The sequence below is a fragment of the Protopterus annectens genome, chromosome 1.part1 (assembly GCF_019279795.1).
Source record: "Protopterus annectens isolate FY-2018-M chromosome 1.part1, PAN1.0, whole genome shotgun sequence".
NCBI classification, from domain to species: domain Eukaryota; kingdom Metazoa; phylum Chordata; order Ceratodontiformes; family Protopteridae; genus Protopterus; species Protopterus annectens.
In genome coordinates this window covers 961,892,722-961,912,016 of record NC_056726.1, presented here as the reverse complement: position 1 = coordinate 961,912,016, position 19,295 = coordinate 961,892,722, and positions in this window count along the sequence as shown.

Below are 19,295 nucleotides of genomic sequence, written 5' to 3'. Positions count from 1 at the left end.
TCATGAGAGGAAGTTTGATTTTAGGGAGAGTAAATTCAGTACAAGAAAAGAGAGAGGAAGATATTGGAGAGGAGTAATGGGTAAATGAAAATGTAGTGTAGTGAGAAGAAGTGGGAAAACAAGGTTGCAGATGTAGCTGATTGCGATGATAGGTGAGGGTGTAAAGGTGAATAAGAATAAAGGATGTAAGGAGAGGGAGAAGAGGAGATAAGGGAGACAGAATCATAGTTTAATGAAATGGCAGGGTAAATCAAGAGAAACTAGTGAGTGTATGGAGGGGGTACGATTGTATAATAGGTAAGAATATAGAGGGGAGGAAAGTAGATAGTGGAGAAAGGAGTAATTTGAGAAGCTATAGGTGGGGCTTAGGAAATAGAGAAAGAACTAGATAGGGTGATGTACAAAGAAAGTGAGGGTGAGGTGGGTGGAGTCAGAAAGGTTAGCTACAAGGAAATTAATTAGGGGTGGGTGGGAATGGGGGTAGGGCAGAGGAGTGAAGTGAGCCTGAGCGCAGTGAGGGCGAACGGAGCAGGTAGACCTGAGAAGAAGAGACAGAAAGATTCAAAAACAAAATCTTCAGAAACAATCAGCAAAGTGAAAAAAATGACCACTAACAAAAACCTACTCTCGGATCGCAGATAAAATCAAACAGAAAAAACAAGAGTAGCAGGTGCTCGCTGTTTCAAGAGAAAAGTTCATGTATGAAGACTAAACAATTTTACATGTGGGAAGCAAACTAAAGTTGAGCCATAACACTAGGCAGAAAGCTAAATGAATAAATGCTGCACATAGCCAATATATTAGAGAGGGGAAGTGTTACAGATTTTGGAGGGAATATCTAAATACGGTGTCATACTTGAGAAGGAAAAAACAGTACATCGAGTGAATATAACATGCAGAACTGTCAGCAAAAGCACAATGTAAAAGCAGTTTAAAGGGAAAGGATTATACCATTAGAAATTATAGCAGGAGGGAGGGAATGCCACACATAGCGTCTCGGCAAGTGTGCACACCTCACAAACAAAATACAGTAAATATATCAATCAACAATACGTTAGATTAAAAAGACCCTCCAAAGAAGAGCATACATTGAATTAAAGGGACTCCTTAGAAGGTTATGCGACTTATGGAGAAGAGGTACAAAAAGCACTGTTTGGGAAACTGTCAGCCAGGATCCAGATAAGAGCTGCAAAAATAAATAAACACAAAAGTAATAGTGAGAGCTAGACAGGAAATAATAAATGCTTACATAACAGAATGGCTAGCACAGTACACTACATACAGGTCAAAGATATCTTCCTCACAAATAGTCAGATTAGAAAATTAAACTAAACTAGTAGGAAATTAAAAAATAACCCTTGACTATTTACAAAATATTTAACAGCAAGGAATATTACCTATGCAAAAAATGGCAGCATCAGAGTAAGCAACCATATAACGACCAAGTAGGTTGAACAGCGTATTGACACATTATTGTAGCAGCATAAATAATGCTGCACTACAATAGTAACAAAGTATACATTTCTAGGCATACAAAAGATAATATAACAGTATAATCAATAAGGACTGACTAATTACAAAACATTAATAACATGGAGTGCACACTGGCCGAGGACCATAACATGGTGTCCATGGAAAATTATATTTAAAAATGGCGCCAGGGGAGATGGGTCCTATTGGTAGATTCCTTCTGAACAGAGATAGGAAGAGGTAAGATAATTCACAGGTAAGGACACCAATCCTGTCAATAGGAGTAGCAACAGAGATATGTAGTCAAGATAAGCAGAACCAAGAAGAAAAGACAGAAAGTTTCAGAAACAAAAGTTTCAGAAACCATCAGCAAAGTGAAAAAAAAATGCCACCAACAAAAAACTACTCTCTGACTGCAGATAAAAATCAAACAGTAAAAACGAGAGTAGCAGGTGCTCACTATTTCAAGAGAAACAGTTCAGGTATGAAGACTAAATAATTTTACATGTGGGAAGCAGACTAAAGTTGAGCTGCAACACTAAGCAGAAAGCTAAATGAATAAATGCCACAAATAGCCAATAAATTAGAGAAGGGAATTGTTACAGATTTTGGAGGTAACATCTAAATACAGTGTCATACTTGAGAAGAAAAAAAACAGTACATTGAGTGAATTTAACATACAGAACTGTCAGTAAAAGCACAGTGTAAAATCAGTTTAAAGGGAAAGGATTATACCATTAGAAATTATAGCAGAGGGAGGGAAAGCTACAGATAGTGTCTCGGCAAGTGTGCATACCTCACAAATTAACTACAGTAAACATATCAATCAGCAATAAGTTAGATTAAACCAAACTCCCAAAGGAGATATTACATTGAATTAAAATGAAGTTGAAGTAAAAATGTCATCAACAAAGCACAAGTAGCACCCACCGATAAATTTTCCACTTATCCACTGCTATGTTGGCGAAATTCAGGGACATTGCTGCACCCATTGCAAACCCCATGGTTTTATACAGAGTAGGCTCTACTGAATGTAAAGTACTTGTTCAATACACCATGCAGTAATTTAGTGCTTTTTTATTTCTCATGGTAGGGCTCTGGTGTGCCTTATTATTGCTCTTTCAACTGCCTTGCTGGTAAAACTATGAGGAAGTACCATATACAATGCCTCAATATCTATAGAAACCAGGACTCTGTCTTCTTGGATCCCTATGCCTTTTATCTTCTGCAGGAAATCAAGGTTGCCTAGCATGAAACACTTTGTGCTAGCTACATGTGGTTTTTAGTAGATGGCGATGGGTTCCATAATTGATCCACTGTTGGCAACCATGGGTCTATATGGAGGGTCTTGTAAGTTTGTATGCAGTTTTGGAGTCCTGAACAATGATGGTATCTTAGGGTGATGGAGCAAAAGGAATTTAAGTAGATCATTGACAATAAGTTCTAAGTCATGCATAGTTTCTAGCAGCCCTTGCATATTGTCATAAGCTGATTATATGGTACCATGATCCACTTTCTTGTAAAACTGAAGGCGGTTTAACATTTCATCTGAAGTAGGGACTTCATTTGTCAGCAACCTGTGGGTCTTGGATCCGATATCGGATCCGAGCTGGCAACTTGTTTCAAGCTAATGGATCCGAGCTCCTAGCTCCTCCCCTCACCCATAATCCCCTGCCAACCCTCCATGACCTCAGATCTAGTTTGCCGTGCTTGTGGATAGCTGGATTCCATTGAGCTCCACAAGTAAATCATCAGTTAAGTGTGTTTTTCTGTCAAACTCTCTTCCTTTTTTAAAAAATATAAAGTGTGTAAGTGTTAGGTACCCTGTAGTGTAAAAATATATTTCTTTTAATTAGTTTTTTCCCTCCCTTCGCTGGTCGTTAGTGAGTGTGTGTGTGTGTTATGCTTTTGGGGCCTGTGTGTTTGTGTAGCACTACCTTTTTCTTTTAAGTATGGCTGAGGCCCCAAAAGCCATTTTTTCTAAATGTACCGAGTGTGGCCATCAGCTCTCCCCGGCTGATGGCCACACTCGCACCGAGTGCGTTCGGTGCCTTGGGGTTGAACACCTCACCTCAGGCTGTACTATTTGTGCAGCATTCAATCCCAGGGCACTGAAAGAGCGGAGGTCGAAGCTGGTCTTGGCGGGACTTTTACCCCCGGACTCGGCTCCGGCCTCCACTGCTCCCGTGGCACTACCACAGGCTGTGGCTGTTGCCACTCCTGCCCCCTTTCCTTCGGCCAGGACTCAAACTCCCGCTAAAGCGCCGGAGGACAGGAAGGCTAGGAGGGAGAAACGGAGGGAGAAGCACCACAAACGGAGGGCTGAGGCCTCCGCTTCGGCCCTGCCAGCTAAGCGGGCTTCTCCCTCCACTGCTTCTAGGTCTCCTCCTCCTCGGCTCCGATCCCCTTGTTTCTCCCCAAGGCCCGAGGAGGAGGAGGCCCGATCTCCATCGAGGTCATCGAGGCGGCATTCCAGGCCTGCCTCGGTGGCCTCTTCGAGATCTACGTTCAGCATGTCTGATGCAGACTTGGACCGGATGATGCGAAGATTCATCCAAGCCCAGCTGCAGATGGGAGTGCTCTTGCCCCCCCCCCCTTCTGGGGGGAGCTCGACACCTTTTTTCCATCCAATTGCTCCTTCTCCAACCCACTACCCGGGTTCGGAGCGTTCGGAGCCGAGAAGCGTTGGAGCCGGGGGTGGGTCGGCGCCGACAGTACTTGGTACTTCGGATCCGACCCTGCCCTTGAGCCTGTCGGATTCGACCTCTCAGAGCCGTGGCCTGAGCTTCGGATCCGAGGGATTCAGTGTGCCTTCGGCTCTGTCCAGGTCGGAGTGCACTGGTCTTTTGGATCCGATGGTCTCGGTGCCAGTTCCGATCCCTTCATCAGATCCAAGTGGGAGCCGACTCTCAGAGCCAAGAGAGAGTGGTTCCCCCTCAGCCTTCGATGTAGTGGAGAGGGCTCTGTTGAGAGCATCCGGACCCCCGGCTCCACCCTGCACTCCCTCTCTGCTGGGCCAGGTTTCCATCACCCGGCCAAAGGGACAGCCTGCTTCAATTTACCAGGTAGTTGCATTGGAACAGGATGTTGCTGGCGAGGCCTCCTCGGACAGCCCCCCCGAGGAAGTGCCCTGCAAGCATAAGTGCAAGAGGAGGCACGTGGACTCCCCTGAGTCCTTAACTGAGGACATGGACTTGGATGAAGGGGAAGGCTCCCCAAGATCACCCCCTGAGGATGTCTCCTTTGGAGACATCATGGAGATGCTGAGGATCAGAGGGGGATGGTCTGCCCCCAAGTCTTCCTCCGACGAGTCCGTGTTTCTGGAGGCATTCGAAGCAGGCCCGTCTACCTCTTGGGTGTCCCCTCCGGCCGACCCCTTGGTGGACCTTATTACCACCAGGTCGTGGAAGGATCCGGACACCATGGAGCCAATACCCAAACGCCCGGACAGGATACTAAGCCCCCCCTCAGACTGGTCGCACTGGAGCAAGGGTCCCCCCGTAGATGCCATGTTGACGGCGGCAGCCACAAAGAGGGAACTAGCTCAGGAGAGCCCCTCAGTCCATCCACCGAGCAAGGAGTCCCGCTCGATGGACCGCTTAGGGAAGTGAGTTTTTAGTTCAGCGACCTTCTCGGTAAGGTCTCTGAACTATATGGCACATGTGATCAGGATGCAGCGGGATCTTATCAAAGAATACGCTGCCTCCCCCCCTGAGTCCATGTCGACGGAGGACAAACAATTGTACTCCACCTGAATGGCCACTCTGAGATCCATTTCAAATACCTCTATGTGGCTATTGTCCCACGCCACCGAGGGAGCTGCTAGGGCTAGCGGAGTGGGCCTAGTCATGAGACGTCAGGCCTGGCTCCATCATTGTGACTTTGCGGAGCCCTTTAAAGCGTCTTTTGCAAACGCCCCTTTTGATGGTTCTGCCCTGTTTGGCAAAACGGTTTGCGAGACACTTGTCCAGAGTGAGAAGGACGGGAAGACGTTGTCTGCCATCGGAGTCCACTTCTCTGCGCCCCAGCGGTCCTTTTCGAAGAACCAAAAGGGTCAGAAGAAGATGTGGTTCCGGAAATCGCAACATTCCCAACCCGCTCCGGACAACCAGTCCTTCCGTGGCAAAGGAGGACAGGGAGGACGCTGCCCCAGGGGAAGAGGGGCTCTGAGAATCTTTGGGTCCAGAGAACCTTTCTCTGACCGGCCCACACAGCAGCCCTGAAGGGGGGTGCTTCTCGGAGCACCTAGTGGCATGGGCGTCCATCACGACAGACCACTGGGTGCTTCGAATTATATCCAGAGGGTACAAAATACCATTACTTCATGTCCCCAAATGCAAGAACCTCCCCGATGTACCACCTGATCAGAGGGAGGCTGCAGCTACAGAAATTCAGCAGCTGCTAAGAAAAAGAGCCATCCAGCCCGTCCCCCAAGACCAGCTCGGATTAGGGTTCCACTCCAGGTTCTTTTTGGTGCCAAAAAAGACGGGGGACTTGAGACCGATTTTAGACCTGTCCCACTTGAACCTGTCGGTAACCAAGGAAAAATTCTGAATGGTCACTCTTCAATCTATTCTCCCCCTTCTAAGGGAGAACGATTGGATGTGCTCTATAGACCTCAAGGATGCATACTACCACATTCTAATGGACAGACGATCCAGGAGGTTCCTACGCTTCCGGCTGGGAGACAGTCACTACCAGTTCAGGGTCCTTCCCTTTGGCCTCACCACAGCCCCCAGGGTGTTCACCAAGGTATTAGCAGTGATTGCGGCCCACCTGAGACTCCAGGGAATACAGGTCTTTCCGTACCTGGACGACTGGCTCCTGACCGCCCCAACAAGGCATCTACTTTGCTCAGCCAGAGATTTCTTTCTCTGCCTATCCCCACAGTTAGGCATCACCATCAATGCTGACAAATCCTTTCTGGCCTCGACACAAGCCATAGAATTCATAGGAGCCAGAATAGACACCAGAGAGCTACGAGCCTTTCTAACGTCCGAACGACTTCAGAATTTGCAACTCCATGTGCGGGCTATTCTCCAATCAGAGACCCCACCAGCGGATTTGGTCCTGAGGGCACTGGGCTCCATGGCGGCAGCGATAATGCTCCTTCCATGCGCCCGTCTGAACATGCGGGTACTGCAATGGACCTTTCTAGTACAATGGTCCTTTCTGTCTTTTCCTCTTCATCACCCCATTGCTATCAGCAAGGCTTGCAGGAGGGCTCTATTATGGTGGCTCCATGCTCCGGACCTCCATACGGGCCGACCCTTCTGCACCCCTCCCCCTCTCACCACGATGACCACGGACGCCTCCCGCCTTGGGTGGGGGGGGCATTATTCAGGCAGGATGGTCCAAGGCACGTGGAACGATACAGAGACCTCCCTGCATATCAACGTTCTGGAGATGAGAGCAGTGCTGTACGCGTTGCAAGCACTTCAGAATCTCCTCCCCGTAGGAACGATTGCAATTCAGTCAGACAACCTGTCGGTTGTCTGGTACATCAACAAACAGGGGGGAACCAGGTCTTACCCTCTATGCCGCGAAGCCATGAGAGTGTGGGAATGGGCGATCTCCACCAACCGCTTTCTGATTGCAACGCACATTCCGGGGCGGAACAACATCCTAACGGACAAACTCAGTCGCACCCTTTTTACCCCGTACGAGTGGTCTCTCAACCCACTAGTAGTGAAGCAGATATTCACAATATGGGGGCAACCCTGCTGCGATCTTTTTGCCTCTCCCTCAAACACCAAATGCGACAATTTCTTCGCTCTGATTCCCCCTCCAGGGGAAACTCCAAGAGACGCTCTGGTGCATGCTTGGCCACCCAGTCTACTTTATGCCTATCCTCCTCTACCCCTGATGCTGCAACTCTTACAGAAAGCCTCACGGTTGGGGAGCAGGATGATCCTCATTGCCCCATTCTAGCCTCGGAAAATTTGGTTCCCTTACCTGTGGTCTCACCTAGTGAATCCTCCTTGGATTCTGGATCCCAGTCCGGATCTAATCTCCCATCCGTCGGACTTACCGACCCCAAATCTGGACAATCTGAAGCTGACAGCTTGGTTGCTCCAGTTCCACTTCTAGTTAGGACTCCCGGTATCTCTTCACCAGTCAAAGCCATCCTTGTGGCAGTGCATAAGCTCTCCACCAGGAAAGTGTACCGCAGAAAATGGAAACGTTTCTCCATCTGGGCGGAGCATCATAATCTAGATCCCTTTACGGCTCCTCTTCCATCCATATTAGACTTCCTAACCGAACTTTTTCAGGAAGGCGCTAGTTGCTCAACTGTCAAAGTGCAATTGGCTGCCATCTCACATTACCATGTGGGACATGATACAGGGCCTTTGATGTCAGCCAAGTTGTGTAAAACCTTTCTCAAGGGCACCTTTTTGCTTAGACCCCCTATAAAAGAAGCCGTACCACCTTGGGATCTTTCATTAGTTCTTCAAGCCTTGACTGCTCCACCTTTTGAACCTGCTGCTTCAGTAGATCTCAAATTCTTGTCCTGGAAAACAGCATTCCTTGTAGCCATTACTTCTGCGAAAAGAGTTTCGGAGCTTCAGGCTCTTTCTGTGAAGCCTCCTTACTTGATCTTTCATCTGGACAGAGTGTACCTCAGGATCAATCCCTCTTTCCTTCCCAAAATAGCATCAGAAGCCAATATAAATCAATCCATAAATTTACCGGTTTTCTTCCCTAAATATCAGAATAAAGGAGAGTACAAGCTGCACTCATTAGATGTTCATAGGCAGCTACGTTTTTATACTCATAGAACAGCTGGTTATAGACAATCCGACCAGCTGTTCATTTCCTTTGCCAAATTTAATTTGGGGAAAGCAATATCCAAAGTATCTCTATCACGCTGGATTTCGCAATGTATCCTATTAGCGTACCAAGCCTCTGGGAGACCCGCACCTGAAGGAGTGTGCGCACATTCCACTCGTTCCATCTCTACTTCTGCGGCCTTCAAGTCTAGAGTTCCATTGGATGATATTTGTTCGGCAGCCATTTGGACCTCATCTCATACCTTTATTAACCACTACAAACTGGACGTGATTTCAAGAGGGAGAGCATCCTTTGGCTCTGCGGTGCTCCGCAATATCCTTCCATGATGGCCACCCAAGATTCAGGTAGCTGGGGACTCTGTCCCACAGGTTGCTGACAAATGAAGTCCCTACTTCAGATTAAGAAGTTATGTACTCACCATAACGTTCCATCTGAGTAGGTAGCTTCATTTGTCTGCAACCATCCCCCCCTCCTTCCCCCTGGCCTTCAGCGGATCTATGTTAGTTGGATACCCTTTTTGGGTACATATTGAGGGGCAAACTCGATCTGAGGTCATGGAGGGTTGGCAGGGGATTATGGGTGAGGGGAGGAGCTAGGAGCTCAGATCCATTAGCTTGAAACAAGTTGCCGGCTCAGATCCGATATCGGATCCAAGACCCACAGGTTGCAGACAAATGAAGCTACCTACTCAGATGGAACGTTATGGTGAGTACATAACTTCTTATTTAATTTTATTATTGCAAACTGCTGTGCCTGGTACCAAAATGCCACCTCCCTTGTCTGCTTTCATTACCCTTCTAGTTTTGTCAAATTTCATTCAAAATTTATTTCATTTAGAGAATACATGCTGAGGCAGAACCCAATAGCTTGGCAACTTTTCTTAATATACAGGAACAATGTCTGAAATCTGTCCCCAGTTATGTGCCTTTACGAATACTCTTTTTCTGCATGAATGTTAATGGTCTAACAAATATAGTAAGAATAGATAAAATAATAAACCAGGTAAAGAGGGAATCCCCCCTAGTTTTGTTTATAGTAAAAAGTCACACCTAACAGCTGTTGATCATCAAAAGTTACTAAAACTTAGAGATGTTGCAGAAAGTTTTGCCTACTGTCTAGATGGTAAAAGAAGGGGGTGGCTACCCTAATAAGAAAAAGTGCTCCTTTTGAATGGCAGAAATCAAAAATTTACCTAGCTGGAAGGTATATATTAATTAAAGGACTGTTAGGAGGTCAGACAAGTATATTAATTTGTATCTTTGTACAGAGACTAATGAATGAGATATGTGGAGAATGGACTGAATTTCAAAAAGGAAAGGGATCTGAGTGGGAGACTGCAACATGCTCTTTTCCATAGATGAAGTTCATATACATCCCAGTGACATTTGAATCCTAGTCACAGGAAAATTGCAAAATTAGCTAACTTCAGCAATAGGAATGGAAAACAAAAATAATACCTTAGATTGCCCATTAGTAACTCTGCTTGTTACTCTTACAGATTCCAATCTTTACTGGAATAGATAAACCTTACCACTCTAGAATGTTGTTTTTATTGAACTGCCTCACCACGCATCCTATTGTCCTATCAGACCATGCCCCACTGGTACATATAGTTAGACTTAGAAAGCCAGCAAAGACACCATTGGAAACTACATTCATTCTGCTATAAGGAAAATTCATTTATACAGAGCCTAGGCAAGGTTTTTGTTTTAGTAAGTGGCAGAGTTTAGCTGTCAAAGACAAAGGCACACTACAAAAAGCAGTGATGCATTTAAAGTTACTGAACTTCTTAAAGGCCTACAGAGGGGCAATATACAGTAGAATGAAAAGGAACCTGAAACCAGTTTCATGAAGAAATTGTTGAGGAAATATATACTTAAAGAGCAAGATAAATGGAATAAGCATTGTGGACAGCAATAAAGAGGATAAATAAAATTCCTGGACTATATATAACGGGCCATGCAAATAGGGTTCTACATTTGAAGGAACTTGAACAGAACACCACAGACCAAACATTTTTAGCACTCAGGCTTAGAAGACAAACTGCTGTCATACTAGTAACTAGACTTAATATTCCAGAAATAGGAAATAATGCTGTTACTCCAAGGTCATGCTTAGAATCTTTGCCAAACATTATGTACAACTGCATGCCATTGAAGTAAAGACCACTGATCACTAGGCAGAAATACGTTTCTAACCCTTGAAGAGGTAATGAAACTAACTGAAGAGCAAGCATAATATACAGTGGCATAATATTACATGAAAGGAAGTAGAGATGGTTCTAAAATGCCAAAAGACTGGCTGAACTCAAAGACCAGATGGACTGCCTATCAAAGATTTCCTTGGGACAAAAGAAGTGTTCAGCAGGTTCCCTAGTAAAATATCAGTACTTGTAATGCTGAGTGCCAACAATACAAAAAGAAAAAGGATTGAAAATATTGAAAATGCAGAAGAAGAGCGAATCTTGAACATCACTCTTCTCCTTTAAATTTCTTTTTTGCAGAGGCGCCCCACCCAACACAAATTGATATATATATATATATATATATATATATATATATATATATATATATATATATATATATATATATATTCTGAGACTGCCATACTTCAGAGAACAGAAAATATTCTGGGAAAGTGGCCATCTTGGACTTAGTATATGTTAGGTCTGTGTTTTTGCCATTCAGTCTTTGTTTCAGGACCCACTCTAGCGGGTCACAACAATTCAGATCGTTATCATTCAGCACCAATTTTGTTAGTCTGGAAAATTCTGTACTGACCACAGGGATTACTCCTTCAACACAGAAGAATGCTATTATTACTGTAATATTGAAGCCAGAAATGGAAGGCTGTTCATAAAGGCCTATTCCTGTACTTAACCATGACTATAAGTTATTCATGGTAATCCTTGTGAAGTGCATATCTAGATATATGCTGGAGCTAATACATTTAGACAAAACAGGTTTTACAATTGGATGCAGAACGGCAGATAATATAATTAAATGAACCTTATTAGAGGATCCAAATAGGAGGAATAATTTACTTTCATTAGCCAGTTTGCATGCTCAGTTGAGTAGAATGTGATTATTTGGTTACACTTATTAGATGTATGGGATTTCCCCTTTTGCTTGTGAATGTAATAAAATGCATTACATCATGGTGCTATGGCTAAAATGGTAATAGAGGTTAGGCTTTCTCGGGAATTTATGTTTGGTAGGGGAAAAAGGCAAAAATATCCATTTTCTCTACTGCTGTTTGCTTCATATCCAGAATCTGGAGCAAACAAGATAAGTACATATACCAGGATGCAGAGAGAAAACATATCACAATCTCATTATATGCAGACAACTTAACTGTGTACCTGACAGACTTAACACTGCTACTCCAGTCTTATTTCAACTACAAGATGGATTTTGCAGACTTTCTCTCTATCCAGTTCAATACTGAAAAAAACTAAACCAGTGAAGATTAACTATAACCTATACCCCAATTAGTACAATGGGTTCCCCTTCTTAAACAAGATGGCCATTGCTGGCAATCAGACTGATAATTTCACTTAATAGTACACTGCATAATCCTTATACAGAGATTTTAAATAAAAGGAGAGAGATGTTGCAAATGTGGAAAGTGCATTGTCTAGAAATGACTCGATGAATATACACAGTCAACTGACATGTCTTGCTTCAAGTCCTGTATGCTGCATAAGAACTTCCTCCCACCCCAGTTTTTACAAAATAAAAATAAATAAATAAAAATAAATAAATAAACAAATAAATAAATAAATGGTCATGGATTTTGAGAGGGTTGGGGAAAACACAGAAAAAAAATTGGGAAATATTAATGTTTCTTTTATCCTGGGGACTTGGTTCTCCCAGATTTAGAGTTATATGCAAAGGCAGCTAGACTCAAGACATTGCATGGATTGTCACCTGACTATAACTCAATATGGATGGATATGATGTCTTGGGCTTTGTAGAATGCAGAATCTTTATAAAAAAAGAAAAATCTAAAATCATATAATTACTAAGGTTTATTCCCAAAATACGATGTAAATGCTAAAAGTGACCTACTGGGCTTGCCAGGAAACAGTTACATCTAAACTATGGGAAGATATACATCCAATTCAGTTTTTTTTTTATATTCTGGCTAATTTGCATACAATAATCATAAGAAAGAAAAAATACATAGGCATGATATTTTTGGAACAACTGCTGCAGACCACGGTTCCAATGCCAGAGTATATTTTTGCAGAATTATATGAAAATTCAATGGGGCACAGGCAAACCTTTTATTGATTAATGATAGAGTTGGGAAGTACTAAATTTGACAATATAATTAAAGAACAGACCCGTAGTTTTATAGATGTTAAAGAAGAAAATGACATTTAGGAAATAGTAATAGGTAGTGTCTATAAACATTGTTTTAATATATATAAAATTTTATTTTAAAAACTTTTTTAAAAACTTTATAAACACTATAATAAAAATAGAATACCACAGTTAAATATAAATATAGAGAAATAGAATATAATTTTGTTGTTTAAAATGTATACAACTTCAGTCATACTGTAGCACAAAAGATGCAATAGGAAATTCATATCAAGAATATTTTTACCAAGATAGTTGTGCTACAATTAACTGTGGTATTCTGATTATTTTTTATACAGTTGATTTTTCACAAAGTGATACAAAATGGCTTGGATTTTTTATTTTTAATAATATAATATATTTTTTGACAATTTAGAAATACATTCAACTACAGTTTTATTATAAGTGTCTATAAAATAAAAAGTCATTCCGATGAAGTTCTGACTACTGTATCTTTTGATGAAAGCACATACTGTTTTTTATTTGGTTTGGAATAAATGACTTTGTTCAATTGCATACAATGTGGCTTATTATTATTTTGATTTATAGTTTAGCTGTTTGTTGGCACAGTTATATTATTGTGATAGCATCTATAAAATAGATCTGCACAATCACAACTTCACAGTAGCAGCAAAAAGGAGAAACTGTATGGCTGCCTTAAAGGGCCATGAAGCCTGTGTACTGATCTATTTTTTGAACAAATCAATGGTTGTAAATGGAAAGATAGGAAATTGGTAAAAGGGGAGGAGCAAGCAAGCAAAGGGAATAACATAAGGTAAAGAGTTCAGGAATGAGCTGAATGGAGGTGGGGAAAGAAGAAACGTCTTTTGGGGTCAGATGCTAATTTATATTTATGAAAAGAAGGTAGGTTAGGGAGGGTAGTAAGGAGATAAGAGGTTAGGTCACAGGGGCACACAAACAAGCAAATATAGAAGTTAAACAAGACTGAAAGTTCTGACACAATGAGGGATGTAGAAGATAATGGAGAAGGAGGCATCAGACATACATAAAATCAATAGTGATGGGAAGCATTGGACAAAATAAATAGGGGAGGGCACAGACACAAAAGAAATGGGAGCACTGGGAAGAGGGATAGGATGGGATGCACAACTGCACTCTCAGCCAGCCATGATCCAGTAGGAGCTTATTTGTGTTCAAGCACCTAGACAGCAAGACATTTCCCTGTGGTGTATTTGGTTAGGGACACATGCCTAAAGTGACATTCAGCTGTGGAGAAATATGGCTGCTGCGAATTCCCTGTGGGCAAAGAGAAGAATGTGGTGCCATGCCCAAAACTTCAATAACCAAATGCACAAGGGGAAAATCATGTCCATGGCCCACAAGGCTACATGACATAGGCAGTACAGCAGGCATCAGAAACAGGCTAGCCACAGGGCATGTCATTGGCAATAAAAATGCAGTGCACAATGGGCAGTGCTTTTAAAATTGGTGTGTGTTTGGACCACTACCCCCTTCTCAATGTCTAGGGAACATTACTTAAAATGCACACTGAAGCATAAATGTGTAGCATGCAGGATTTCCTCCATGGTGTAGCACTTTCTACATGTTGTAGTTACATAAGCATGTACTGTACACTGAGCACAACACTCATTACTTGTTCTGCCCCCAGGCACATGGTTGTTAAAGCTGTGGGCATGGGAAGTCACAACAGTCATACTTCTCTGCAGCTGAATGTCACTTGCAGCCATGTGTCCCCAAACAAATGTAACACAAGTAAAAGTCTCATTGCCTCAGTATATGAACCCATTTGATCTCCTTTGACAGCTAAGAAACTGTGCTAGATTTTACCCTTTTTTATTTTTACAGTGGCTAAATTATTTTGAACTTTCAGAAAACTGGCATTGAAATATGTAACTGCTTCATTCAGGGGCATTGGTCTTAATCTGTTCTACTTGTAGAAGGACAGAGTTGAGATAAATTGATAAAACCACAAAAGAAATATCCAACAGCTTTCAAAAAATAAATTTATTCACTCTACCGCCTTGGCCACAAAGCCTTCAAGGAGTACAAAATATCAAGACAATCAATAAATATACAAATCAATTAAACTATTAACACATTAATTAAATACTTCCAATTAAATTCACTATTTAACCCTCTAGGGGTTAAAGTATCATATTTTAAAATAAAAAAGTGCTTCCTTATGTAACTTGTGCTTTAAAAGAACAAATTCACCTATTTAGACCTTAACCTGCTCTAAAATGCAACCTTTAAAAAGTTTGAAATTAATAGTATGATATTTCCTAAGATGACTTGCTGATGGATTTTCACAATTACCATTTCTTATGTCCGTGATATGTTCCTGAAATCTAACCTTAAACATTCTCAAACTTTCCCCCCACATAAAATTTATCACACAGACATTTCAAGGTATAAATAATTCCCACCGTAGAACATGCATAACATTGAGTAGGCTTAAATTTCACACCATTAATAGGGGGGAAACTATTCATTACATAGATTCAAAGTTTCATAGGTTCATAGGTAGGTACTAGGCTATTGGCCCAAGGGCCTAAGTAAGCCTAGCCAAGAAGGTTCCCTGGCTTACGCCACCCAAGAAAGTTAATTTCCTGTGCCCCTGTCGAGCAGAACCACAGAAGTGATCAGATAGAACAATTACCACATATAAAAGTACTATACTAGGTGCAGAGCAGAGCCACAGAAGTGATCAGATAGAACAACTTCCACATATAAAAGTATTATAATAGGTGCAGAGCAGAGCCACAGAAGTGATCAGATAGAACAATTACCACATATAAAAGTACTATACTAGGTGTAGAGCAGAGCCACAGAAGTGATCAGATAGAACAATTACCACCTATAAAAGTACTATGCTAGGTGCACAGCAGAGCCACAGAAGTGATCAGATAGAAAAATTACCACATATAGAAGTACTATACTAGGTGCATAGCAGAGCCACAGAAGTGATCAGATATAACGATTACCACATATAAAAGTACTATACTAGGTGCAACTTCATGAGCAATTTGAACGTCAGGCATTTGAAACCTGCTGTGCACCAGCATGTCTGCTATACGGCAACCTTTCTTAAAAGAAATCAGTGGTCTATCTTGTAAAAAGAGCAGAGGTGAGGGGCTTTGCATCTATGTGAATAACTGCTGGTCTACCAACACAAAGATTGTGGACAGTTACTGCTGTCTTGATTTGGAGTATATGATAATCAAATGCCGACCATTTTATTTACCTGAGGAGTTCACTGCTATTATAGTTACAGCTATTTACATTTCACCAGATGCTAATACTTGTACAGTTCTAGGTCACCTGTTTGACATCACTAACTTGCAATAAAACATGCATCCTGAAGCTGTTCACATTATAGCTGGTGATTTCAAATGAACTTAAAGTCAGTTCTCCCCAAATTTCATCAACACATCAAATGTGCAAACAGGAAGGAAAATACACTGGACAAGGCCTACTTAATTATCAAGGACGGCTATAGGGCAAAACAGCTGCCTTATCTAGGCCAGTCAGACCATTTGTTCATAACCTTGACTCCAGAACACACTCCTGTTAGGAGAAAAGACCAGATTGCTACAAAGATTGTTAAAATATGGCCAGAAGGTACACTCTCACAGCTACAGGACTGCTTTGAAAGAACTTACTGGGACATTTTCGAAGATCAGTATCTGGAAGAGTACACATCAAGGGTACTCTGCTGCATAAAAACCTGTGTTGACAAAGTCACTGTCAGCAAGCACATTCTTGTGTTCCCTAATCAGAAGTCCTGGATGGCTAGGGACATCAGATCTCTTCTCAAGCACAGCAATACAGCATACAAGTCTGACAAAAGAGTCCTTTACAGCATGGCTACAGCCAAACTAAAGAAAGCCATCAGAGAGGCTAAAGCAGCCTATAAAAGGAAGATAGTGGACCACTTCACCAACATGGACTCAGGACAACTATGGCAAGGTATTTAGCACATCAACAGTTATAAATCCAGTAACCATATGGCTGTTGATGGAAATGCTTTGATGGCAGAGGAACTTTATTTCTTCACCCATTTTGAGATGGGAACAATCATGCCTAAGTATAAGCAGATAGGCCACAGCAGTCTCACGTCATCTATACCAATTTCCTATAATCACACCTTCACAGTACAAGAGCATGATATAAGACGTGTGCTCAAAGCATTTAATCCAAGAAAGGCTGCTGGCTCTAATGGAGTGGTGGGATGAGTGCTGAAAACATGCATGGACCAGCTCTGTGGGGTCTTCACAAAGATCATCAACCTGTCTCTGCCTAAGTCTACTATTCCATCTTGTATGAAGTGAACTAAGATTATTCCACTGCCAAAGAAACCTGTCATGAGTTGTCTCAATGACTACTGTCCAGTGGCACTTACTCCAATCATCATGAAATGTTTTGAACAACTAGTTCTGCGGTACATCAAGGACAGTCTCCCAGTTATCTCGGATACACACCTGTATACATACAGAGCATATAGGTCAACCGAGGACACCACTTTCACTGCCTGACACACTCCACTTTGTCATCTTGTGCAGCAGGGGAGCTATATGAGGATGCTCTTTGCAGACTTTGGTTCAGCTTTTAACACAGTTATCCTGGAGATACTGGTCAGTAAACTCACTGGCCTAGGACTTTCAGAACCTACCCGCCTTTGGATTAAAGACTTTTTGACTAACTCTCCTCAGATGGTTAGATTAGGCCCGTACCTCTCCTCCACTCTCACGCTAAAAACCAGTGTCCCACAAGGCTGTGTGCTGTGCCCCCTTCTGTATACTCTTTACACCCACGACTGTAGCCCCTCTCATAGGTTCATAGGTTGGTACCAGGCTATTGGCCCTAGCCATAACAATTCCCTGGCTATTTCTTTCATTCTACTAATACCATCAAATCTGCGGATGACACCGCAGTGGTTGGACTTATTTCAGGAGGAGATGAAACAGCATATAGAGATGAAAATCAAAAACTGTCCATATGGTGTACTGAGAACAACATTGCCCTGAACTCTGTCAAAACAAAAGAACACATAATAGATTTCAGGTGGCACAATGTAGATTACAAGCCAATATGCGTCAATGGAGACTGTGAGGAGAGGGTTCCTGCCTTCAAATTTCTAGAAGTACATGTGGCAGAAGATCTCTTTTGATCCATAAACACCACAAAAGCAATCAAGAAGGCACAACAGAGACTCCATTTCCTGAGGATCCTCAGGAAAAACAATCTGCAGGAGAAGCTGCTGCTGTCTTTTTACCACTGTTTTATTGAAAGCATGCTGCCATACTGCTTTTCCACGTGGTATGCCAACAGCTCAGTGGCAGACAGGAAGGTCCTTCAAAGGATCATTAACTCTGCCCAGAAAATCACTGATTGCTCACTGCCCTCTCAGGAGGAACTCTTCAGTTCTTGCTGTCTCAGCAAGCAACCAACATCTTGAAAGACCCTTCTCACCCTAGACATCACCCGTTTGAGATGCTGCCCTTTGGCAGACAGTTTAGGTCCATTCCATCTCAGATGAACAGACTTAAGAACAGTTTCTATGAAAGGGCCATACGTGAACTGAACATTGCTAAATACTGACATTGAGTACAGATACTAGCCATTTGCACTATAAGGTATATGTTAACATTTCTGTCCACCTTAATTTATTCCTTTCATGTGCAATATACCCAAGTGCAATAACTTAGGTATTTACTCTATTGTATTGCATTATATTGATTTGTTTTTGTATTGTATTGTATTCTTTTATTTATTCATGTGTATCATATGTGAATGCACTTTAGCGAATTGCTACAAATATCATTGCACTTGTGCAATAACAATAAAGGAGTCTTATCTTATAAAATCTCATGTTGTAAACTGTCAAATGCTTTACTTAAGTCACCTGCCATAATTTTAGCTTCTGTTTTCCTCTTTATTATATTGTCTACAATTTCTCTTATCATTAATAACTCTTGACTTACTTTTCTCTTTTTCCCAGATAATGTTTCTTCTAATATTTTATTAAATCAATTTTCTCATCTATTTTCTATTACTTTCATAAAAACATCTTATAATCTCAGTTATTTAAAACTATCGGTCTCCAATTTCTTATGTCCTCCTTTTCCCTTTTTTCCATATAAATTTCATACCTCCAACTCATATTTCTTCTTGTCCAAAACCTTCCTCTAACCATTCCTTTAATACCTCCGCAAAATACTTCTTCTGCCAATCTAACATGTCTTTATACATATAATATTATATCCCATCCAATACTGCTGCTGATTCCAAGTTTACTATTTTAACACATTATTCACTTCTTCCAATGTTATTTCTTTTTCTAAATTATCATTATCCTGTTTTGTTAATGTTTTAACTTTCCACTTTTGTTTTCTTTCATTCTTATTTTCTTTAAATGTCTTTTCTATATATTCTTTACATTCATTATTTCTTGTTGACTTTTAACACTTTCTCCTCTCTCATTTCTTATTTCTCTTATTATTCTTTTGTTTTTTTTTTTACTATTTTGTTAAAATATGGTGCAACCTCTTCCTTTTTCTCTTGTAAAAATACCCTTGTTTAAACAACATCCTATTAATCTTCTTCTGATTCATCTCATATATTTCCTTCTCTGTCTCAAAAAAATTATTTCTTATTTCATACTAAATCTCTAAAAGCACAATT